The following is a 27,020-nucleotide window of genomic DNA, read 5'->3' on the forward strand; positions in this document are numbered from 1 at the left end:
GAGCAACACCCTCTGGAGCGAGGAGGCTCTCCTGGAAGACGTAGTTTCACTGAGACTCGGGTATGCTGTTCCAACGCCCATACAGCATGGCAATATTCCATAGGCACTAAATGGAGAAGTATTGCGACGCTAAGAAGAATTAAAGTGCCGATGCATCAAGAGCCATAGCTGTGGTTGTATGTGTGCTCTGTGCCTCGTCATCTCGCCGCTCGCCAACCGCCGCATCGATACAAGCAGGTTGAAACGTTTAGTACTGTATTCGTATGGACCATAGAGTGAACTGTTCAATAATAACCTAAATTTTACCAAAACTTTCCCCTCATTTAATTATCCTCACAACTAACCTAGACAGGGTCCTTTCCAAACGTTGTGCAATCCGAGTGTCCCGAAATGAAAATTAAAAATTGTGTTAATAATAATTATTTGCAGAACTAGCTATATTAGAATGGTGTTTAAAGAAATGTTTTGTTAATGGACCAGTAAATGAATAGCGAAGGTCTAACGAAGTCGAAAGATAACTTTAGTATTGATATAGTAATGAAGTTTATTATTTCGAGACAGATTTAAAGGCATTTAAATGAGCAGTAAATAAAATGAAAAGAGTAGTAACTTATATATTGGAAATCTTGAATGAATAATAAATTCAGTAACCATTTTTTTTAAATACAGCGATCATAACAGTTTCAGGGTGCCCCCTTCATTCATTTGAATTCTGAAGTGTTCTAAATTGGTTTGATCAGTAAAAGTTAAAGTCAATATAAAAGTCAAAATTTATCAGTGTTTTATCTTTATCAAATTTGAAATTTTGTGTGTGGCATGATGGTACAATTTCTAGGGTAACCTATGCCAGATTTTAATCAGATTAATAGACAATATAAAGTTTTGTAGTAAACATTATAGTGTAGTGTTATGTATTCATGATTTTCCATATTAGTACTGAACGTGAAACTGTCAGTTCAATAGATTTTCTGGTTCTAAAATTCTACTACATTATGCAGTGTTACAACTTGTTATTTTGCATGAAAATATACCAACTTGTACAGGGAAGAAACTCAGTTAATGCCTAATTAGGCTGGCGACCGTATTATTGTCACGTTTGCTTTTGATCCGTCCTGACGTATGATTGCGTTTCGATCTTACTTGACGGATCATTGTTATTACAGAGTGGATGTAAGTCTGATTTGCCACAATTCAGGTACACACGGTCGCTATCTATGCGAAAATCCTTTCTCCCTTACTATAGCACAGGCTTTAACGAGTACTGTGTCAGGGATTACAAGTGGCTCCAAGAAAACTCTTCTGAGTTTAAACACTTCCGCTGGGCGCCAAAATACCCAGACATGAACATTATTGATCATATCTGGGATCCTTGCAACTTTCTGTTTAGAAGAGACATCCACTCCCTCGTACCGTTACGGATTTATGGTGTCAGTTCCCTCCAGCACTACTTCAGACATTAGTCGAGTCAATGCCGTGTCGTGTTGCGGCAATTTTACGACATTAGGCAGGTGTACCAGTTTCTCGGCTCTTCAGTGTAAATGACTGCGTTCATTTGAGCTTGTAAAATTTCAAAATAATGGCTCTGAGCACAATGGGACTTAACTTCTGAGGTCATCAGTCCCCTACAACTTAGAACTACTTAAAACCTAACTAACCTAACGACATCACACACATCCTTGCCCGAGGCAGGATTCGAACCTGCGACCGTAGCGGTAGCGCGGTTCCACGCTGTAGCGCCTAGAACCACTCGGCCACTCCGGCCGGCTGTAAAATTTCAGGTGTTTAAAAAAAATTCATTGTGACAGTTTGCAAAAGTTGATAAATTAAATTTATTTTTAAGGGGGACGTGTTGTGTTTTTGGCGCTTGGTACCTTACCACTCCCATTATCTCCCTTGCTACTATCGTCACGAGCGTTCAGCAAAATTTTTACCAAAATGCTAATGCCCAGGGTCTGTCCTCGAATCTCTGGCTATTTAACAGGTGTGCACGCTGGCCGGACCGCACTGCCTGTTGTCCAGCCCAGAGAGCCCGGCACGCGGCTTACGAAACACGTGTCGCCCTCTGGCTGAACTGGCGGCCGAGGGGCTATCTGTCGGCTCGGCGAGGCGCCTCGATAAGACGCGACGAGCGGTCCCCGACCAAGGCCGGGCGCTGGGCGGCGGGCAGCTCGCAAGTCAGTCCGGGGGTGGACCGCCGGCGCAGCAACCCGACACCGAGACATGACGTGAGTACCGAGCAGCCTGCGCCCACTCTAACCACAGCCACACAGCGCCCTCATTCCAAGTCGGTTATTTCCCTAAGCTGATACGACGTCCGCGACGCACCCATTTTCAGTGGCCACGTTTTCTAATAGCATTTTAAATAGGCTGGGAGACACCGACTGTGACGCTTTTTTCCGAATACCAATACAGTATCTCAAAGATTTGGAAAACCTTTGAGATTGTGCCACTTTTCACCAGTGCAACACAAACAGAAATGTACGATTGCGTTCGAATTCGAACATCAAAACTCGTATTTCTCTTTCTTAACCTCACTGAATGATGATCTATGGGCACAACAGTTTTCTTCTAACGAGTAACCTGCATAAAGTGTTCCATGAAACGCCTTGTCTTTCACAAATTTCTGTAGAATTAGTGTCTCACTACAACGGTTGGTTTGGAAGCGTATAACAACGTACAAAGTACCGACAGGAGGCACAAACTAGTTATAACTTTTTTTTTTACATTTATTTCAGGCGACATCCGTCATATATTTTCGTTCCAAAATGGTTAAAATGGCTCTGAGCACTATGGAACTTAACATCTGAGGTCATCAGTCCCTTGAACTTAGAACTACTTAAACCTAACTAACCTAAGGACATCACATACATCCATGTCTGAGGCAGGATTCTAACCTGCGACCGTAGCGATCGCGCGGTTCCAGACTGAAGCGCCTAGAACCGCTCGGCTACAACGGCCGGCATATATTTTGGGAAACGCGTGACACAAAACTTTAGTGCGACAACCGGTTTCGGTAAAATACCACCATCGCGGTATCTGTGTCAACGAAAAGAAAAAGTCAACCCCAGAAAAAATACTTGCACAAATTCATCGTAAAGTTAATTGGCAACCCAGATTAATACTCACGAAAGAAGACTATTTCTAATTACTTAAATGTCATTACACATGTTAACATGGAAATTCATGTGAACTATACGGTGCATCTTTAGCGTAACAGTAGATGTTATCACACAGAATAAGCAGTAACCCATTAAACAGCAATTGAAAACTGATAGTGATGTTGTGAACGAATACTCAAAAACAGACACTAGAGATGATTACTCACTGAAGCCAACCGTACAGAGATGTAACATATAGTACTGTACTTAGTCAATCTGCACATATTCTTTGACAGTACAAATATGACTACTTAATACATAATAATTAAAATTGTCTAATATTTACTTAACGTGTAACAGTTATACGATAAATCGTAATATATAATACTTAAAGTTGTTTAATAATGACTTGCCGTGCAACTATTACTTATTAAGTTGTTGTCTTGTACTTGTATTGTCAGAGAATGTGTTCAGATCGACCGTATAGAGTGCTATATGTTTCATCTCTGTATGTCTGACTTCTAGAACAAGTCATCTTTGGTACCTGTTTTGGGCACACGCCCACTACATCACGATCAGTCTTCAATAGCTATTTAATGGGATACTGCTTATTCTGTGTTAGTACATCTACTGATAAAGATGCACCATGATGATCAATGTATAGTTCACTTGAATTCCCAAGCCAATATATATAATGATATTTAAATAATATTAGTCTTCTTTTCTAAGTCTTACTCGGGTCGCCCATTAACCTTACGTTGTTTTTGTACATGCTTTTTCTATTGTCAGTTTTTTCTTTTATGTGATACCGATACTGTGATGACTGTATTTTACTGAAACTGTCTGAGATAGTAAAAAAGGATTAATACAGCATTGATTCATGTATTTCCTCAATTAGGCTACGTGTTCTGTCAATACATCTGTACTTTATTACACGCAGAAAATGTTTCACCTACTGCCATCATCAGATCAAAACTCAGAACCCGTGAAACAAAGTTCATTGTCCGGTGCAATAAACGCTCTGATAATATAGTCACAGGGTTTATTGACGCCGACACTGAACTTTCTTCTACGAGTTCTAAATTTTGATCTGATGAAGGTAGTAGCTGAAAAACGTAGTAATAAATTAAAGTATACCAAGATAGCTAGGTAGCTTTACTGGCAAAAAGACTGATCTGAAAAGATTTTTCATAGACCACTATCGGTCACAGATTTTACTAACTACCTAAATGTTGGATCTTGTTTTGATCGCCATCTTGTTTCTGCTGTATAGTAGAGTTGATTGTAATGTCGTGTTTTAAGTATTTGTTACAAGTTTATGAGCAGTGGTCAACAAGATTCAAGGAGCCATAGCAGTGGATGTAACAGAATGTACCACAAGAAGATAGCCATTTCATATGAACAAACCGAGTGCTTATTTAAAAATTCTTCACTGAACAGAAGTAAATATTCCCCCTATTAGGTTATCCATCTCTTTCTCAACATGACCACAGCACATGCAAAACTATACAGAACAACTCTAATATCGATGTGTACGTTTGTTAAACTTTTTTAATTGCCATTCTAGCCTGAGAATGAGTTGTATATCTCGAAACATGTTGCTTCATTAAATAATTTCAGTAGTCAACAAACTTTGTGACTGGCAACTGTCTCTGAAAAATCTTTCATATTTCATAAACAGTCACGGTCGATTAAAACTCAATATGCCTTTCGTAAAATACTGATGATTAGTTCCCAGTGCAAACCGACAATGACAATGTAGCATGGGAATGGAAATGCTATGTAGCCATTATGAGCATGTTCAGTTGTGGAACCTCCTCAAGCCTCATGGAAGTCAATGACAAAACAACTCATTCGCAAAATTTTCATTATTTGGCAGAAAATTCAATTACAATTTTTAATGAAACATAACAGAATTGTCGTGTTCCTTAATAAATCATACTGACAAAAAAGTAAGACAGAAAAATGGCACACATAGCTAGATTTCAAATAGATTATCTTGAACTGTAATCCTAATTTTACTGTTATGTTAGAGACACATGAAAGTTCGCACACTGCCACAAGGGCGTTAAGTAGAGAATCTTTGGCCTCCCAGAAGTATTATCAAGAGATATGAGAAATACTTTGGAACGACCACTCACTGTTGGCAAAAACACGTTTGAAAACAGTATTAGGATGCCCCTTTATTGTTTTTTTTTTATTTACGCGTGCAGTACTTCGCATTCACAACACAACTGCGCGTTAACATTGTAAAATAATATAACAGTAACTTCGACGAGCTGTAAAATTATGTACATTTAATCTACTGTTTCAATACTATGGGTTTTCTTCTGCAGTTAAACAATCTGTTTTTGAATGGCAACGTATAGAACAACATACTCAATAGATTTGGATCCGTTATTATTTTCAATGTTTTGAATAAATCACATATTTTTGAAAATGTTCTGAGTACATTATTGACTGGAGATCATCAAAGGGCGTTGTCTGAATCCTAGTTTTTATTCGTTAAACACATGTGCTACGTTCCTAGAAAGGCAACCTGCACAAAAGACGGTTGGAGGTCGAATACATATAAAGAAAATAAAATAGTGCTCTGAAGGCCTATGTATAAAACAAAGAATACTGAAACTGCTATATGCTCACTAAAAATTTTTCAAAGCAGGAGGATGTAACAGGTCACTCGCTGGAAATATGAAATAAATTATTACAGGTTGTAAAAAATATTCATAGGGGAAATCATATACATATAAATATAGATCAAAAATAGAAAACAATTTCGGGGAGTAATAAGAGTAATCTCAATTTTCTGCATGAAAAACTTCGTTACCAAAATGTCACATTAGAAATAAAAAAAGATGGTTCTGAAATAAACGAAATGTGGTATAATTGGACACAAAAGCGGCACAGAGAGCAAAATGCGAGAATACACAAATACAAACAACCCCCCCCCCCCCACGCACACACACATAACTACATCTTCCTCCGATACAAGACACACACACACACACACACACACACACACACAACTACGTCTTTCTCCGATCCAGGCCACAAAAATAATACTGCTATCACAACCGGAATTAGAATAGCTCTTACATGAGTTAGATAGGAAATCTTGTCAAATATTGACATTGTGAATGATGCACGCTATCTGGAGGAGGCGGAGGGATGAAGTTGTGAAACGAGCGGGCCTCCATTTCTGAACTGGTTTCTATGCAGTTTCGCAACACCGCTTGGTAACAGTATGCAGGAAAAAAATATGCAGAATTCCAAGAAATGACTGGCAACTCTTCCCTCTTGCATATCTTAAATCGGAAGCGAGTTCGGCTTTAAGGGTGATAGAACTGTGCAAAAATATTGTTCTGTGGCTTTTTTGCAAATTTTGAAACCGGTAGCGGATAAATCTCATTGGATCTTATCGCCTACATTTGCTTAATTTTCGTTTCAATTACAGTTTACAGTTCCGCTAGCACAGACGACTACATCATAAAGTTACCTATAAACGTCACACTTTTCTGCTTCAGTCACATTTTAATATCTAAATTTAGTTCAGCACGATTCATTTTCGCTGCATGCTGCCATCTTTAAATGCCAGTCTAATAATGATACATTTTTCCAAACATACGCCACTAGCGTGATTCTTCTCGTTGGGTGCGCCTGCGAGGCTTGGTAGCCAAGTTTAGTTGGTGGGAATACACGTTCCAGTTACTGGCGTATAGTGTGCTGAAAAAAAAGCATTAAACCATGTCCCAAGAACACTCTTACCAGGAACTCAATTCAATAAAACAACAGCCATAAATAATTACTTTGAAATCAACATTAATGACAAAATTCTCATTAAAAAACTGAAGAAGCAAGCTAGATCCCTATTGCACCCAGAGAATAACGTAGGTAGACTGAAAATGTAGTGGTGTAGTTTACTTTTCATAGATAACATTTCAAATAGAATAAGAAATATTTTAAAGGATGTCTCTGTATTTTTCTATGTCTCACAGACATTAGGTAGATTTATTTTCGGTTCAACAGGTAAAACCATCATGAAAAGCGAGATTTATGAGATAATCTGCCAAGAATGCCCGTCCTGCTGTGTTGGAGAGACTAGGAGGTCAATCTCTATGAGGGTCAGAGAACACCATAAACGACGGAGATTTAAGAAGTCAGATTCATCCTTTGCTGAACATTGTGTAAACAAAAACCAGAAATACGTAATAGGCAGAAAGGGTGAAAAGCTCCCAAGGTAGAAATTTTAGAAATTAAGAAAAAGGTGTGTGCACCCCTTCATTTATGAATAGACGAAACTTGGTGCCTTCATTCATGAATAGATGATAATGATAAAAATTCCCATTCTATTGCATACAGCTCTACTTCAGTGTATGCTTATTCATAGGTATTGTAAATGCTGTCACAACGAATTTTGTAAAATACGTATGTTTTGCCAACAGCGGTAATTTTTATAGCTTAAGTCAAGAGTCGGTACATTAAGAGGTTCGCGTGTTTATCTTTGCTTGGTTCCCATTTTCGGGATTAGGTGTGTACTAGAAAATGGGCTTCGAACCCGAAACCTAGATCGTAGTCTAATAATAAAGTTTGTGAAACAATGCTAAAAAACGGTTTCGTTTAGTCAATGCAAACCAAAAAACATCGCTTACACTAACATAGTTACCTGGTTCCACGTATGCAGTGTTAAATAGTTTCAATTCCAAAGAAAGCAGATGCTGAGAAGTATGAATAGTACCGAACTATCAGTTCAACAAGTAACGATTAAAAAAAACTAACACGAGTTCTTTCAGAAGACTGAAAAACTCGTAGAAGCCTACCTCGGGAAACATCAGTTTGGGTTCTGGCGAAACATAGGAACACGCGAGGCAATACTGTCCCCACGACTTATCTTACAAGATAGGTTAACGAAAGGCAGATCAACGTTTATACCATTTGTGACTTAGTGAAAGCTTTTGACAAAGTTGAATGGAATACTCTCTTTGAAATTCTGTAGGTAGCAATGGTAAAATACAGCGAACGAAAGGCCATTTACAACTTGTACAGAAAGCAGACAGCACTTGTGAAGAATCGAAGGGCATGAAAGGGAAGAAGTGGTTGAGGAGGGAATGTGACAGGACTGTGGACTATCATTAGTAGGACTTGAAGTTCAGGGAAAAGAAACAAAAACTTTGAGTTTTCTGATGACACAGTAATTCTGTCAGAAACAGCAAAGGACTGGGAAGGGCTGTTGAACGGACTGGACAGAATCTTGAAAGGAGGGTATAAGATGAACATAAACAAAAACAAAACAAGGGTAACGGAACTTAGTCAAATTAAATCAGGTGATGCTGATGGAATTAGATTAGGAAACGAGACATTTAAAGTAGTAGATGAGTTTTGTTATTTGGAAAGAAAATTAACAGATGATGGCAGAAGCAGAGAGGATATAAAATGTAGACCTGCAATGGCAAAAAAGGATTTTTGAAGAAGAGAAATTTGCTAACATTGAATACAGATTTAAGTGTTAGAAAGTCTTTTCTGGAAGTATTTTGTGAAGTGTGGTTATGTATGAAAGTGAAACATGGTTGATAAACAGTTTAAACTAGAAGAGAATAGAAGCTTTCGAAATGTGCTGGTACAGAAGAATGCTGAGGATTAGTTGGGGTGATCACGTAACTAATAAGGAGGTACTGAACAGAACTGGAGAGAAAAGAAATTTGTGACACAAACAGACTAGAAGAAGGGATCGGTTGGTAGCACATTATGAAACATCAAGGGATCTGCAGTTTAGTGTTGGAGGGATGTTCGGGGGTAAAAATTGTATAGATGAATACAGTAAGCAAGTTCAGAAGGATGTAGGTTGCAAGAATTATTAAGACCACGACAACCACAACAACAGCAGCAGCAGCAACATCAACAGCTGCAACATGTGACAAGTAAATAAAAACACCTACAGCCGTCCTTATGATTTTATTTTATTTTGTCGCTACCAGTTTCAACGTTTCAGCGCATCTTCAGGCTGTTTTTGATGCGATACAGGTTGATATGATCCCCATCCATACGACATCTGTCAGCATTGCTGGATACGCAGATAATGTGTCAGCACCCCAACCGTCAACTGCCAACTTGAATGAGTTGGGGTGCTGACACATTATCAGCGTATCCAGTAATGCTGACAACAGGTGTGGTATGCACTGGGATCATATCAATCTGTATCGCATCAAAAACAGCGTGAAGATGACGCACTGAAGCGTTGAAACGTGTAGCGACAAAATAAAATAAAATCGTAAGGACGGCTGTAGGTGTTTTTATTTACTTGTCACGATAGTAAACGGCTGTCGTCCCAGATACCTCCTGCTAGAAGGATGGACATACAAAAGACTGTAATATGTGGCGTATGGAAAGTAAGAAAATTGTCTCCGAGAAGGACATGTCCAGGAAAATGACAAACTTTCACTCTAACTTTTTCACATTGACTTACTTCCTTACTGAAGACAGTAACTCAGTCTTATAACCGCCCACATTTAAATTAACGAGAGAATTTTTCCAGCCTAAGAACTGTGCTTCGTGTTTTTAACTTACATTAAACGTGGATGCTTTTATTGGGGCGTTTTCTCGCGATTTATACAGCGTATACCGCTTCCGCAATTTTTCCCGAACCGTCTAAGTGGCTAACACAGGCACTAAAGAAAATCGCTTCGCTTACTTTTAATTATTCAGTGCACAGTGTAGGTTCTGTGGAGCTAGACTGAGGGGAACGTGCTTCAGAAAGACTGCGAAGGACTGAGTCGGCATTCGAGACACGTGTGAGCCTTGCCAGTCCCGTGTGAGGTGGGCACCGGTTACAAAGTTATGCCTAATTCACTCAGCTCACTGCCCAGCTGTCCACAGCTACAGCTGAGACGCTCACGTTAGTGGCATGCACATCAGTCCTTACTGTGGTCACACAGAAAATTCGCTTTACTTAAATTTGCTTCGCAAGGGGAGAGGGCGTGCCGGTGTGCAGTTCTTATATACTGGCTATTCAAAAAAGAACAGTTAACAAGGCTGTCAGGCCTGGCAGCCTTCGTGGTAGAGACCCAGAGGGGAACGTTATGTGACAGGAATGAGTATAATTCACTCCTTTCTTTTCTGGTCGACACTACATCACGCAATACAAATACAATGAGGCGATATCCACATATACAAATGGCGGTAGAATCGCTTACACAAGGTATAAAAGGGCAGTACATTGACGGAGCTGTCATTTTTATTCAGGAAATTCATGTGAAAAAGTTTCCAACGTGACTATAGCTCCACGATGATAATTAACAGACTTTGAACACGGAATGGTAGTTGGAACTAGACACATCAACCATTCCATTTCGAAAATCGTTGTTGTTGTTGTTGTGGTCTTCAGACTGGATTGATGCAGCTCTCCATGCTACTCTATCCTGTGCAAGCTTCTTCATCTCCCAGTACTTACTGCAACCTACATCCTTCTGAATCTGCTTAGTGTATTCATCTCTTGGTCTCCCTCTACGAGTTTTACCCTCCACGCTGCCCTCCAATGCTACATTTGTGATCCCTTGATGCCTCATAACAAGTACTACTAACCGGTCCCTTCTTCTAGTCAAGTTGTGCCACAAACTCCTCTTCTCCCCAATTCTATTCAATACCTCCTCATTAGTTATGTGATCTACCCATCTAATCTTCAGCATTCTTCTGTAGCACCACATTTCGAAAGCTTCTATTCTCTTCTTGTCCAAACTATTTATCGTCCATGTTTCACTTCCATACATGGCTACACTCCATACAAATACTTTCAGAGACTACTTCCTAACACTTAAATCTATACTCGATATTAACAAATTTCTCTTCTTCAGAAACGCTTTCCTTGCCATTGCCAATCTACATTTCATATCCTCTCTACTTCTACCATCATCAGTTATTTTGCTCCCCAAATAGCAAAACTCCTTTATTAGTTTAAGTGTCTCATTTCCTAATCTAATTCCCTCAGCATCACCCGACTTAGGGAATCCAATATTCCGAGATCTATATTGTCAATAGTGTCCCGGGAGTACCAAATTTCAGGCATTACCTCTCTCCGTGGACAACGCAGTGCCGACGGCCTTTACTTAAAAACCGAGAGCAGCGCCGCTTGGCTAGAGTCGTCAGTGCTAACAGACAAGTGAAACCGCGTGAAATAACCGTATAAATCAATGTGGCACGAACTACGAACGTATCCGGTAGGACAGTGCGGCGAAATTTAGCGTTAATGAGCTATGGCAGCAGACGACCGAAGCGAGAGCCTTTGCTACGAGCACGTCGCCTGCAACGCCTCTCCTGGGCTCGTGATCGTATCAGATGGACCCTAGACTCTAGGAAACCGTGACCTGCTCAGTTGAATCCCTTTTTCAGTTGGTAAGAGCTGATGGTTGGAATCGAGTGTGTCGCAGACCCCAGGAAGACTTGTCAGCAAGGCACTGTGCAAGCTGGCGATGGCTTCATAATGGTGTGCGGTATGTTTAAAATAGTCCAACTGAACGTCATTTTACTCGAAGTGATTATATTCGCCTATTTGGACACCATTTGCAGCCATTCGTGGACTTCATTTTCCCAAATAAAGATGGAATTTTTATGAATGACAGTGGGCCATGTCACCGGGCCGCAATTATTCGCGACTGGTCTGAATAACATTCTGGACAATTCGAGCGAATGGTTTGGCCACCCAGATCTCCCGACATGTATCCCATCGAACAGTTATGGGAGATAATCGAGAGGCCAGTTCGTGCACAAAATCCTGCACCGGCAACACTTACGCAGTTGTGGATGGGTGTAGAAGCAGCATTGGTCAATATTTCCGCAGCGGACTTCCAGTGATTTTTTGAGCCCATGCCACGGCGAGTTGCTGCACTGAGCTGGACAAAGGGAGGTCCGACATGATATTAAGAGGTACTCCATGACTTTTGTCACCACGGTATACATCAGTACGCCGCACAGTTACTCATTACAGCCATTCGTGAGATTCATGCACTTGGTAATCGTCCACGAATGGGAAACAGTAAAGTCTTGTGGCAGGCTCACTGAAGAATATCCGCGTTTAGTGCATATTCATTCGGTCGCGTGATTAACTGTCATTTTGAACTTAAAATCAGGTGAGGAAACCAAGGAGGTATTTGAAAAAGGAATTGAAGTTCAGGGAGAAGAAACAAAAATGGCATGATTTGCCTATGATAATGTAATTCCGTTGTCGACGGCAAAGGTTTTGGAAGATCAGTTGAGCGGAATGGATTGTGTCTCGAAAAGAGGTAAAGTGGTTGCAAGGTGAACATAAATTAAGACAGAATGGGATGTAGTCGAATTAAACCAGGCGAAGCTGAGGGAATTAATTTAGAAAATGAGACTCCAAAATAACTGAGTATTACCGAGGCGAAGAGGGTATAAAATACATATCGAAGATAGCCACAGAAGACATTCTGAAAGGGAGCGATCTCTTTAACATTGAATGTAAGTTTAAGTATTAGAAAGTTTTTTCTGAATGTATTTGTCTAGAGTGTAGCCTTATATGGTTCTATGACAGAACAGACTAGAAGAGAATAAAAGCTTTTGAAAAGTGGTGTTATAGAGTAATGCAGAGGTTTATATGGACATATATGATAAATAATGAAGAGGTACGGAATCTGAGGAGAAAAACGCATAATGAAATGAAATGAGCATGTGGCACTGTTGGCCGGGAAGCCCCATTCGGGGAAATTCGGCTGCAGAGTGCAAGTCTTATTTCAGTCGTCGCCATACTGGTCGACTTGCGTGCCGGTGATGAGGATGAAATGATGATAACACAACACCCAGACCACGAGCGGAGAAAAGCTCCAACCCGGCCGGGAATCGAACCGGGGCCCGCTTGCGCGGGAAGCAAGCACGTTACCACCCAGCTAAGCAGGCGGACAATGCGTAATCGCAGTACTTTTTTTAGAAGATGGGTAAGGTTCATAGCAATATTTTATTTGGTAATGGAAGAAACTATGGGGAGTGAAAAATCGTAGAGCGAGAGATCAAGGTTCGAATACAGGAAGTGGGTTAAATGGCTGCTAGACTACAGTAGTTATGCGTAGATGAAGAGGGCCGCACATGGTAAGCTAGCGCGGACAGGAACATCAATCTGCGTACTGAAGACCACAATAACAACAATATTGGGATGGAATTCTATTCCATCTCGATCCGTATCTTGCGGTTTGAGCTTCAAATACTGAAGCAATAGCCGACAGCAGTAACATTCCAGTCAGCTGGTGAGAAACAACAGTCCATTCCCAGATTACCTGTCGGACTACGGGTGAAGAGGTGACGCAGGGACCACAGAGTCGAGTTTGTGACTGCAGATACTTCGTTCCGCCGTATTTAAGGGGCTCGCTCCAAATATAGCTCGCACCATTACACAAGAAAACAGGCTACAGCAGCGTGTTGTTCGCCTTGTTTGCGAAGGCAGCAGACGATGAGTGCTGCGTTAGCCGTCACTTTCCCTTGGCATTACCGCTGAGGCTGTGTACAGCACCCCCTACCTAGCAGAAAGTTAACTCGGCATTAAGGTACACAGTAAGAGAGACAAAAAATCGAGTCCTTAAGTGATGAAGCAGGTCGTCCTTTGAATGGCTTTCTAACGCTCAGCATTAAATAACAATGGCGATATCCTAAAACTATCGTAAACGAAATAATGAAATTCGGTCTCGGTTTTCCAATGACTGAAACGTCCGATATTTCTTCTCGCTGCAAAGTAATCTGAAAAAGAACATGACGATGCGTTTAGCGTTTGTGTGATGGCAACTTGTAAAACATTTCTTTGTTTTACCTTGGTTAGCCTTTTCGAAATACGAATAGGTAATGTAAGTTCACATTTTGTTTTCTAGAGGTTTTGCAACGCTAATGAATTATCTCTTGTTAAGTATTTCGGTCTAAGCTGCAAGTGATTATAAACAGTTTAGGCCTTCAGAGCGTCTTCTAGTCTCACAATCAGTTAGTTTCTTACATTGCAATGAATCACATTCGACGTCGTTAATTGGTAAGTCTATGACAAAATACCAGTATTTTAACATCAGCATTTTAATATCGGCCGGCCTCGGTGGCCGAGCGGTTCTAGGCGCTTCAGTCCGGAACCGTGCGACTGCTACGGTCGCAGGTTCGAATCCTGCCTCGAGCATGGATGTGTGTGATGTCCTTAGGTTAGTTAGGTTTAAGTAGTTCTACGTTCTAGGGGACTGATGACCTCAGATGTTAAGTCCCATAGTGCTCAGAGCCATTTGAACCATTTTTTAATATCGACTCAAGATGGACTTTAACAGCCTGAATCAGTCATGATTATTTATGCATCTCAAGGCTGTGACTGGAATAAGAAATCAGTTATAACAAATAGGGATCAAAATTCGCTCTATGAAGATTCCAATTCGTTCCATCTGTCGCTGATTACTGATGTGTATAAGACCCGCAACTAGTAAAATCACATAGCATTTCATCTTGTTCTCTTCCGGAATTACCTGTCTAGGATATGGTTCTGACTGAACTGTTACTAAGAGGTAGTAACATATTGCAGATGTTTGAAACTGTATTTTTTTCATTTTCCATTGTGTTAACTAACCATGAAAATTAAATTTGTTTATTATATTGCGTAATGACTAAAACTGATAAAAAATGAGCTTCGAGAACACGCTGGTTTCTAGACATCGGGAATAATCGGCACTGAAAAAGTTCTTAAAGCATAGACGATGAAATTGCACATTAGCTGCTGATTTGTGCAGTGTTCTGTCATCATATGAAAGGAACTTTAGTGACATTTTGAAAAAGCCATCGTCTGCTGACTTTGAAAGGAACGAAGCGCGTTCTATCTATGCAGGAAAGGAGGCAGTGCGTAAGAGGTCGTAAGCTTCCTGGACGTTGCAACCACTTCTGGGTAATGGAGTATCATTAAGCTTCTATACAAACAACAATGGAAGATGCTTTGAACTGATTGGCTTTAATCGTTATATTTACTGAACATAATAGCTCATGATGGCTAAGATCCCTTTTCATGTCATATATCTAAATCTACATGACTACCCTAACTACCCTGCAATTCACACTTAAGTGCATGGCAGAGAGTTCTTCTAACCACCTTCAGACTATTTCTCTCCCATTTCACTTTGTAACAGCGCTTGGAAAAAACGAACACTTAAATTTTTCCGCACGAACTCTGATTTCTCTCATTTTATTATGATTATCGTTTCTCGTCTTACGCCGGCAGCTGGTGATTGGTCCTATACACGGCCACAGGATAAGCGCTGCGCTCTGTCGTGAATCTTTGAAGTCCGGTGTTGGTATATAAGGCGAGCGCAGTCGCATCTTTGAAGTGGTCTGGATCGGGATGCTGCACAGGCAACTGCATTGAACGCCAACATGCCTCAACGAAGAAGATATCGTCGGCGTTCAAGACATGCAGTATATAAGTCAATAGACAATGCTTAGTTAACTACTGCATGTGATGATAAGAAGAATCAAATACCTGTTAAATCTGTGGTTGCTCATACTACACTTGATGGTCCATCAGTTTGTGGGATGTAATTTGAATTTTAGTTTGGATGTTAATGATACGTTTACAGCAGCTTCTGCTAGGGGACATAGTTCTGTAAATAATGTTCCTGGTCTTTAGAGTTTTTCTGAACGTGATGTTATTGCTTATCACTGTCTGTTCTGGTTCCTCTTATTTTATTATAATGATCATTTCCCCGTATGTAGATTGGCGACAGTAAAATATTTTCAGATTCAGAGGAGAAAGTTGTTGATTGAAATTTCGTGATAAGATATCGCCGCAGCGTAAAACAACTCTGTTTTAATGATTGCCATCCCACCCGCTAAAAAATGAGCCCCCCGTCTTTGAACTTTTTCGATGTCTTGATAAGAGTACTGTGTAGCACAGCAGTTCAAAAATGGCTCTGAGCACTATGGGACTCAACTGCTGAGGTCATTAGTCACCTAGAACTTAGAACTAGTTAAACTTAACTAACCTAAGGACATCACAAACATCCATGCCCGAGGCAGGATTCGAATCTGCGACCGTAGCGGTCTTGCGGTTCCAGACTGCAGAGCCTTTAACCGCACGGCTACTTCGGCCGGCTAGCACAGCATTACTCTAGCAGAGGGCGAACAAGCGTAATGTAGACCTGTTGCATCGTCTAAGCGTTCTGCCAATAAAATGTAGTGTTCGGTTTGCCTTCCCCTCAACATTATCTGTGTGTTCGTTCCAGTTTAAATTGATCGTAATTGTAATTTCTCGTTATTTAGTCGAACTGACGGCGTTTAAATTTGTGTGATTTATCATGTAACTGAAATTTAACTGATTAATTTTGATACTCATGTGGATGACTTCACATTTTTTCAGAACTTAGAGCAACTTTTCGTGTAAAATCATTTTACACTTGGTTTTGATCTTCTGACGACGTTACTAGATGGTAAATGATATTATCATCTGCAAACAATCTAAGAGGGCTGTACAGACTGTCTCCTAAGTCGGTTATGTGAATATATATTTTCACCTAATAATCAAAACTCGGGCAAACTGAAGGAGTTGATTCTGCATAAGCTATACGTGGTTGCTGAATCACAGAAGTCACTCCCATGAAACTTCACGTCATCAATAAAATGCAAGTCAGACACAGTGAATCAGTGGAAATAACTGCAAGCTCCAGCGTCTCATAGTAAGGGCTGTCAGGCACTTAATTGTATTTTGCACTTGATTTTATAGAACGAGGTGACGTAATTGTAAGACACGACTCGTATTCGGGAAGTAGACGGTTCAAATCCCCGTCCGGCATCCGTATTTCGGTTTTCTGTGATTTCTCTAAATCGGACAAGGCTAAAGCCAGAAAATTCCTTTGAAGGACATGGCCGATTTCCTTTTCTATCCTTCAACAATCAGAGCTTGTGTTCCATCTCTAATGACCCGGTCGTCGAAGAGACGTTAACTCTTCGTTCCTTTTTACATTTCGTTTGACATGAAATTAGCGAGCTTAAAAGAAACAGAACAGGGGTAATCACTTGAGTTCACAAGGAAAGTAACCGTGATACTTGAAAAGCAAGCCTAATTGCTCCACAAAAAACTGTGGAGTAATAAGGCTTGCTTTTCAGGTATCACGGTTACTTTTCTTGTGAGCTCAAGTGATTACTCTTGTTCCATGACAGAGGATAGTGTCATGATTGGATACTACGAGGAAATTGGAAAATTGGATACTACGTTTCGTCCGTCGGACTTGCTGATGATGTGCTAGAAGTGGGACATTAGGTGTTTCGGATGTGCAGAGATGCGTGTGTGTGTGTGTGTGTGCGCGCGTGGTGTGTGTATGTACGTATGTGTGTGTGTGTGTGTTTGCGCATGCTGACGGGGGGAGGAGCAGGAGTTACAAATGATTATGGAAATGAAATGAAGTCGAAGGACAGAAACCCGACGTCACACTAGCTTTCTTCCAGAACAATACCAAAGGGACCGCCTAAGTTATTGTCCTGATCAGATGGACGGGTTGCCATCAACAGTCAACAGTTTCTTACGCCCTTACTCAGTGAGAGCCGTGGACAGAATGATCATCAATTGCATCTACGTATGGTTTGGTGACCAAGACAATTCTAGTTCAAGCAAACAAAGTGCGTACTTGGCAAGGGGGCAGCACTGTGCCGTGTTGTTCTTGAGGAGGTCTGAGGCATCCTACTGGTACACTAGCAGCAAACAAAAATATGTAGCATCAAGCATCAGATTTCACGTTTGGTATTGACCTACTCTCCAAGAAAATAAAAAAACACAAAAATAAAATGTTGCAACTCAAGTGGTTCCAAAATGCACCATTATTCTTCCAGGCACGCACTTCGATTGATTAGGCCGCAAGCTGCTGGCAATTCAGTAAATTCACTGAGCGCTTTCATCCATGTACTATACGGGGGCTGCCGAATATTTTGCTTCGTCAGAATTCGGACCGTCTACCTAAATGTTGTGCACTCACCTTCTGATGCAATTTAGTGAGCTGTGACGCGGAGGAATATTCTACAGGAATACTATTCTACACAGAAAACTGCAAGCTTTTGCCCCAGTTATTATGCAGAAGTTTATCTATAATTGGAATTGGCACCACAGGTAGACGTCATTGACGCTAGCCGAGCCATTGCCTGTGGTGGGACATGTAAGCACATCCGTAATGCAACTCTTGGAAAAGGCGGGGTGTTAGTAATGTGTGCACTATTGCACACGTATTTCCAATTAGTTTAATTTTCGTGTATTTCTGCTGCTGTATTTGGCTCACCTGTTCGCCATTTACGAGGGTTGGAACTTAAACAGTGGCAACTATTTATTGACAACCGATACAAAAGAGTTACATGTTTGCCCCTGTTACTGTCCTTCAAAGTAGTCACCAGCATTGTGTAGAACCCGTTGCCAGCTATGTGGAAGGCGTAGTATACTCCTAGCAGAGCCTGTTCTGCTGATGGTGCGAATAGAGCGGTCTACTGCCTGTCAAATCTCTGGAACAGTTCTGAGAAGAATGCCACGAAGTGGTTCCTTCATCTTCGGAATCAAATAAAAGTCACGAGGACTTAATTCCGGGTAGTATGGTGGATGGTACAGTACTTCCCAGTCCCATCGACCGAGCAGAGCAGCACTGCTTGCGCTGTATGCGCCCGCGCTTTGTCGTGCAAAATGATGGGTGGGTTGCACAGAAAGTGTCATCGCTTATTTCGCAAAGCTGGTCGCAGGTGATGCTCCATAAACGAACACTAATACTATGCACTGTCGGTCTTCCGTGGAGGAACGTAATGGGTTAGGATAACACCATCACAGTCGTACACGAGAATCACCATACCTTTAGACCGTTCCATTCGCACCAACAGAACAGGCACTGCTAACGCTATACTACGCCTTCCACATCGTTGACAACGGGTTCTACACAATGCCGGTGACTACTTTGAAGGACAGTAACAGGTGCAAACGTGTAACTCTTTTGTGTCGGTTGTGAATAAATAGTTGCCACTATTGAAGTTCCAACCCTCGTATATGTCCCCATCAAAAAAAGTTTTGCATCACCCCGGTTCCCAGAACTCCTGTAGACAGACGTTGACAGTGGATATTGTATCAGAGACACAGCCCCTTTGACTGTTCAGAGATGTCACTAAACCCGCCCAAAGATGTAAACAACCATGTTTGAGCAGCGCCTATAGACGGAGGGGGCCCCACAGCCGATCAGTTCCAGTCATTCCACCAGGAAAGAGGTACACAGCTCGTGGTGTCTGTAGTTCAACCTTGCCTCGACGGTCAAAACCGCGCTTCGATCGCGTCCGCATTGTTGCTGTATGCCACGAAGGGCTCTCATCAAGGGAAGTGGCCAGGCGTCTCGGAGTGAACCAAAGCGATGTTGTTCGGACATGGAGGAGATACAGAGAGAGACAGGAACTGTCGATGACATACCTCGCTCAGGCCGCCCAAGGGCTACTACTGCAGTGGATGACCACTACCTACGGATTATGGCTCGTGGGAACCCAGACAGCAACGGCACCATGTTGAATAATCCTTTTCGTCCCACAGGACGTCGTGTTACGACTCAAACTGTGCGCAATAGGCTGCATAATGCGCAACTTCACTCCCGATGTCCATGGCAAAGTCCATCTTTACAACCACGACACCATGCAGCGCGGTACAGATGGGTCCAACAACATGCAGCATGGACCGCTCAGGACTGGCATCACGTTCTCTTTACCGATGAGTGTCGCATATGCCTTCAACCAGAGAATCGTCGGAGAAGTGTTTGGAGGCAACCCGGTCAGGCTGAACGTCTTAGACACACTGTCCAGAGAGTGCAGCAAGGTGGAGGTTCTTTGCTGTTTTTGGGTGGCATTTTGTGGGGCCGACTTACGCCGCTGGTGGTCATGGAAGGCGCCGTAACGGCTGTACGGCACGTGAATGCCATCCTCCGACTGATAGTGAAACCATATCGGCAGCGTATTGGCGAGGCATTCGTCTTCATGGACGACAATTCGCGCTGCCATTGTGCACATCTTTTGAATGAATTCCTTCAAGATAACAACATCGCTCGATTAGAGTGGCCAGCATGTTCTCCAGATATGAACCCTAACGAACGAGGACGTGCTACTGGGTACTAGAGGTACCGGTATGTACAGCAATTTGGATCACCACCTTTGAAGGTCTCGCTGTATGGTGGTACAAAGAGCAATGTGTGGTTTTCATGAGCAATAAAAAGGGCGGAAATGATGTTTATGTTGATCTCTACTCCAATTTTCTGTACAGGTTCCGGAACTCTCGGAACTGAGGTGATGCAAAACTTTTTTAGATGTGTGTATAAAGAAAACTTTAATAAATATTTAAAAACCAATAAACAAATAAAAACGAAAACTTAAGCAGGGGGATAGGGGAAGAAATTGCAAACATGCCAAAATAATGTCCCTAAATTCTTGTATAATGATAGATAATGGCTGACAGACATTTTATCCCTGCATATCCTGGAAGTTATGATTACGGAAGTGTCTGGTAGCTTCGTAATCTATGACTGGTTAACAGCCTCCAAGTCAGGGCGATAGGCCAAAGCACGGGACAAGGCGCGCATACCACTCTGAACACAATTCCAGATGTACTCAAGAGTAATGAACAGCAATTCCTTCCACCAGAGAATTAGGTGAATGCGACGGAAATAAGTACAAAAATTGGATGATTTATTCAAGAGAAAGTGTCACAAATGGTTCAAATGGTTCTGAGCACTATGGGACCTAACATCTTAGGTCATCAGTCCCCTAGAACTTAGAACTACTTAAATCTAACTAACCTAAGGACATCACACACATCCATGCCCGAGGCAGGATTCGAACCTGCGACCGTAGCAGTCCCGCGGTTCCGGACTGAAGCGCCTAGAACCGCACGAGAAAGTGTCACAAATTAAGCAAGCAGTTATTCGGCTTGGCATTGACTGAGTTGTTGGTTGTCTTTCTGACGGATATCGTGCCAAATTCTGTCAAATCGACAAAATCCCGAGCTGCTTGGAGAACCGTGTCCATAGTCTACCAAACGTTCTCAACTGGGAAAGGATCGGGCGACCTTGCTGGCCAAGGTAGGGTTTTACATGGATGATGACAAGCAGTAGAAAATCTCGCCTTGTGCAGGTGGGCATTATCTTGCTGAAATGTAAACCCAGGAGGCTTTCCGTGATTCTTAACAAAACGGGGCGTATAATGTCGTCGACTTACCGCTATGCTGTAGGGGTGCCGCTGATGCCAACCAAAGAGGTCCTGGTATGAAATGAAATGGTACCCCAGACCATCAAATGGTTCGGATGGCTGTAAGCGCGATGGGACTTAACATCTGAGGTCATCAGTCCCCTAGACTTAAAACTACTTAAATCTAACTAACCTAAGGACGCCACACACATCCATGTCCGAGGCAGGATTCGAACCCGCGACCGTAGCAGCAGCGCGGTCCCGGACTGAAGTGACTAGAACCGCTCGGCCACAGCGGCCGGCTCCAGACCATCACTCCTTGTTGTTTTGCCTTACGGCTACCGACAGTCGGGTTGGTAACTCATCGCTGTTCGGGGCGTCTGCAGGCACGTCTTCTCTGGTTATCGGGGCTCAGTTCGAAGGACTGATCACTGAAGACAATTCTACTCCAGCCAATTACATTCCAGGCCGAACACGTGTGTGGAGACGCAATGGACAGCGGTGGGGTTCCAACCTGACGGTCGCCCGCCATACGGCCCGACAATCAGTAGTTATGGTGTAGGGTTCCTTCTCTTTACATAGCAGGATCCCTTTGCTTGTGAGCCAGGCCACTATCATAGCGGTAAGTCGACGTCCCTGTTTTGTTGCCCATGTCCGAAAGAATGTCCACGCATTCACATAAATTATACACCTCGATGGGCAATCAATCCATCACTCCCAGAGCAGATGCTCAATTTTGTTCGACCTCCTGCGGGAATCTCAAAGTAGCGAGCTTGGAGGACATGGACGTGGACTGTTGATACGTGGCACTAGGTGGGAATGTGGGCCGGCCGAGACGGGTACCGAGACAGTCCGCGCAGTTGCGATTAACACTGTGCCGGGATGGCGCAGTGGTTAAAGTAACTGATTAGCACGCAGGAGAGTCCGGGTTAGAATACCGGTCCAGCACATATTTTCACTTGTCGGCACTGATTCCGCTTTAATACCAGATGCAACTGACACCAATAGTTCCTTCCCTGTCCTTTCCTTTCTCCCCCCACTCCACTTTCAATTTACATAATATGTATCACAGCTGTCCGAAAGAACAAACACCACTCATTCGCCGGCCGGTGTGGCCGAGCAGTTCTAGGCGCTTCAGTCTGGAACTGCAAGACCGATACGGATCGAATTCTGCCTCGGGCATGGATGTGTGTGATGTCCTTAGGTTAGTTAGATTTAAGTAGTTCTAAGTTCTAGGGGACTGATGACCTCAGATGTTAAGTCCCATAGTGCTCAGAGCCATTTGAACCACGCATTCATGTAAAAGTTTTCTCTTGAATTTGATGTATGTTTCGTTGATTTTGGATGACTAAGTACTTTTTACTGTTTTTTAATATACGAGTAATTTACTGCATAAGTAATTTCTCCATGTTCCATGAGCATTTGTTCAGTTATGACAAGATATCTCATGATTTGTTTGTTCTAGAACGAGGAGATTTATGGCGATTTATAGTTAACGTCCTGCTGCATAGGATGGCTACATTGGTTGCTGTGATACTGCTTCCTGTTTGTGGTGTAATGTATGGTATCATCCATGTTTTGTAAGGCGCATTACACCTTAAAAATGGCAAGAGGACGTTTGACTGACAAAACAATCATTCAGCTAAGTGAATGCTATGGCCATGTCATTAGGAAGAACACAAAACGACCTGAAAAGAATGGGAAAATCAGTCTGGAGAATGTTTTGTCACAAGACCTCAAGTGACGAGCAGCCACTACACAACTTGTGTGCAATTGACTGGTGTAAAAAGCACTACGCTAAGGCAGCAAGAATCGAATAAACCCATAGGAACACCATCCCTGAAGCTCTTGAAGCAAAATGAAGTCATTATATAGAGATGTAGCACATCCAGGTCCTTTCAAGAAATGCCTCACCGGAAAAACTCTAAATGTAAATGAATCTTTCAACAATGTTGTGTGGACCAGGTGCCCAACAACGTTTTTGTGTACTTGAAAACACTGAAGCTTAGGGTCAATGATGCTGTGATTACATTCCTTGATGGGAATACAGTCATAATAAAGCTTCTGAAGCAATCTTGAATTAAGTTTGGCCATAATACAGAAGGAATGCTACAAGAACTGGATAGACAGCGAGTCTCCAAGACAGAAATTATGGTCAAAAATACAACAGAAGCATCAACGTCCCTTAAACGGAGAAAGAGATTGATTCGGATTGATTCTCAAGAATGTAAAGATTGCAAAGCTGGATATTTTTAGGCTGACTTTTCATTCAATAGTGAGTTTTCGTTTACTTCAACTTTCAAGTGCGATATCTGAAAAACTACTTTTTTTGCATTTGTTTCCCAATACCTCAGAAACTGCTAAAGTTCTGAAATTCTTACCTCCTGTTGATAACGGTATTATGTTTATGTTTAAGACGATCTTCTCATAGTTTACTCATAAAAATACATTTCTTTTTAAAAATACATAAATTTTTTGGGATCTTCGTTAAAATATTCATATCTTCACTACTAAAAAAGTTACATACTTGATAGCAGATCAGTGAATGTGTAAGATATGATTTTATATCGCAGCAATGCTTTGTTTCATAACCTTGAATAGCCGGCCGCTGTGGCCGAGCGGTTCTAGGCGCCTCAGTCCGGAACCGCGTTGCTGCTAAGGCCGCAGGTTCGAATCCTACGTCGGGCATGGATGTGTGTGATGTCCTTAGGTTAGTTAGGTTTAAGTAGTTCTAAGTCTAGGGTAATGATGACCTCAGATGTTAAGTCCCACAGTGCTTAGAGCCATTTGAACCATTTTTGAACCATTACCTTCGATAGTTCTTGAAAAAACGGTATATAAATACGTTAAATTTAACGTTATCAGGCCGGCCGGAGTGGTCGTGCGGTTCTAGGCGCTACAGTCTGGAACCGAGCGACCGCTACGGTCGCAGACTCGAATCCTGCCTCGGGCACGGATGTGTGTGATGTCCTTAGGTTAGTTAAGTTTAATTAGTTCTAAGTTCTAGGCGACTGATGACCTCAGAAGTTAAGTCGCATAGTGCTCAGAGCCATTTAACGTTATCAGGTTAGGGCATTGATACTCCTCTTAAAGATATTGGTTCGTAATCATGCTGATCCTTTTGCCTTTCTTATATAAGGCGTTACCTGCGCTTTCTCTTTCTTCCAGTCACTTGAACGAGAACTTCGCAGTAAATGCAAGCTGTGTAAGGGACCAATGCCGCGTAGAACTTTTGTTACTGCACGGTGAAGTCCCCATACCACGTGACTCTCAAAGCAAATTTGAAATTCAGCTTTGACTTCCTATGGAGATTGTAGAGTACACCCTTAGCAAGATCAGACTTTGTTCTATGGATGTGTGCTGCCATCGTATTTGTACCTCGTATTAAGGTTCACTCTGAAACTAGCTTCTTATGTTTAATATATTCTGATGACCACCATCTTTAGGATGCAATACAGCATCGATCCTGCGTTGCATGAAAACAGTACATCCAGTCTTATCGACTCGTAAAGGCTTGTTCCTATGATGTCGCCCCACCATTGTGTCCGCTTTGTACATGTTACTTCGCTCCAAACGAAACAAAGAGATGGTCTGTAACACGTAAGGTTATCGGACAAAAAATTAGTCACCCATAGAGAAATAATTATAAGCATCATTTAATACCCCTGGACTCGATAGCTGCCTGTATTTGATTAGAAAGTGAGTCCATAAAGCTGCACAGCTATGTCGCATCCAGGTTAAGCCACTCGCTGAAGATTTTATCATGCAATGCCACCAAATTGCGGGGATGTTGATATTGGCGTTTTACTCACCGTTCCAATATGTCCCACAGATTTTCCCGGGGGGTCAAGCCAGGTGATTTTGCAGGCAAATCGAGATGAAATAGGGTGATGGAGTTTTCAGAAAACCAGTCACATTTTCTTCCAGCCCGCTGAACTTGGCTGTTGTGGTCTTGTACCTGTGTGAGCAATGGGTTTTTGCGAGTTGACCGACTCGTTCACTGCACACTGTTCCCGTCGCAATGTCCTCTCGCCAACGGGTTGGGATGGACGAACCTTCATATACTGCCTACAGCAATTTCTGTCGGGCTTGGAAGCAATTTTGATTCAGAAGCAGCGAAACGCTTCTCCAGTTCCTCTCAATTAGGATCTTTATCCGACCATAATTCTTATTTCGTGTTTTGTGGCCACGTGCGTTACACCACTGTTTATAGACACGTTCAAAAGTCCGCCGTGAAACACCAACAATTCCAGCAACTTCACACACCGCGAGACCATAGGTACAGCCAAACACTGTCATGTGCTTACATTTGCCCATGCTTACGTTCTATGCCCGCTTGAAACATAAGTCTGTCACTGATCGCCAAAGCCTTATGCTCACGTAGAGGCAGTGCACACGTGATTGGGCACATAATTCGATCGCTTCACTATCTGTAAAGCCTTAACGATTAATGCATGTGAGATGACTAATTTTTTGCCCGGTGAACTTATATTACTGTTTTCTATTTCATCAAATTCAGTTAGTGATGCGCTCAGAATTTCTGTTGTCTGTGACTACAACAAACCATATGGATGACATTAATGTTAAAAAAAACAATTATGGATACTTTACTTAAATTTATATGCATTTTTTCCAGAAAGTACTCTCCATCACATTTTATACTTCGATGTATAACCTATAAAAGAATAAAGCGATTTCAACGACTTTCATACGTGGAAACTATATCCAGGAACGCTATGTAGCTTGAGATCACAAATTTTGATTTTTATATGACATTCTCACATTTATGACAAGTTAACATTTTGAGACGAACTAGTGCCGAGTTCAGACTGAAGCTTTGTATCGGTCTGTGAGGCGTACTCGGGTAATACAGCTGCTAACGCACTGCCAGCGACTGGCAGAGGTCCACGTTCGACTCTCATCTCTGGTGCACAGGTCCAACAAATAGTCACTTCGTAGGCTGATTCATCCGCATCTAGGGACTCAGAACGGTATTAACGTATAGTTACATGTGAAATACAATGGCCCATTGTTCTAATAGGGGCTCATTTTCTTGCAGAAGATGGCAAGGAATACGTTTTTGCCTCTTTTAACAGTCGTAAATAAGTTCGATAATAGTTCACATTTAATGGATGTATCGCTAGTATTTCTAGCAAAGTATAGAATTCTCAAAAGCTATGCATAGCTCTTTTCGTTTCCTATGTTTTCATTGTCCAATGAAACGCCCGGTCAGGGCCATATGAATTTCAACTTAATGTGCATGACCATCCATTTGGGGGTGATGGAAATACTATTCAACTGGAATAGAAGGCTGTCTTTTTAATCAAACAAAAGTCGCCTAGGATATGTTTTCTACGAAATACAAGCAACAAACAAACGCTCCTCTTGCTAGGAAAGAAGTGAGGATACCGAAATATATCGTTTAATTACGGAAACCAATGAGAAAATTAAATTGATTTTTTTTCAGTTTCCATCAAAACACAAATATCTGAGCGAGAGTTTCTAAAACTGAAGTAATTATTCTGTGAAGGAAAACAACATATATAAAGTTTGTATTTGCTCTTCGCTAATCGCTATTGCGTATCTACTGAGCGGGACAGAAAGTGGTCTTTCTTTTTGTACTATTGTGATACATTTGCAGTAATAGTTTTCGAGATGGCGTAGACATTAAACATTGGATTCCCTATCAACAGAAAAGTGCGACTGAGGTGTCTCCATTCACTATTTTTGTAGTTTTCC

The 27,020-nt window shown here is 41.8% G+C and overlaps 1 protein-coding gene across 1 annotated transcript in view; it reads left to right on the plus strand.

The window, feature by feature from the left end:
• Positions 1 to 2,111: 2,111 nt before the first annotated feature.
• LOC124802457 (mitochondrial basic amino acids transporter-like) overlaps positions 2,112 to 27,020 on the plus strand; it is a 250,623-nt gene continuing 225,714 nt past the window's right edge. Inside the window, exon 1 of the mRNA XM_047263242.1 lies at positions 2,112 to 2,225. The gene's annotated coding sequence lies outside the window, so the exon portion shown is untranslated. The remainder of the gene's footprint in view (positions 2,226 to 27,020) is intronic.

This window comes from Schistocerca piceifrons, chromosome 6 (genome assembly GCF_021461385.2).
Source record: "Schistocerca piceifrons isolate TAMUIC-IGC-003096 chromosome 6, iqSchPice1.1, whole genome shotgun sequence".
Taxonomy (NCBI): Eukaryota; Metazoa; Arthropoda; class Insecta; order Orthoptera; family Acrididae; genus Schistocerca; species Schistocerca piceifrons.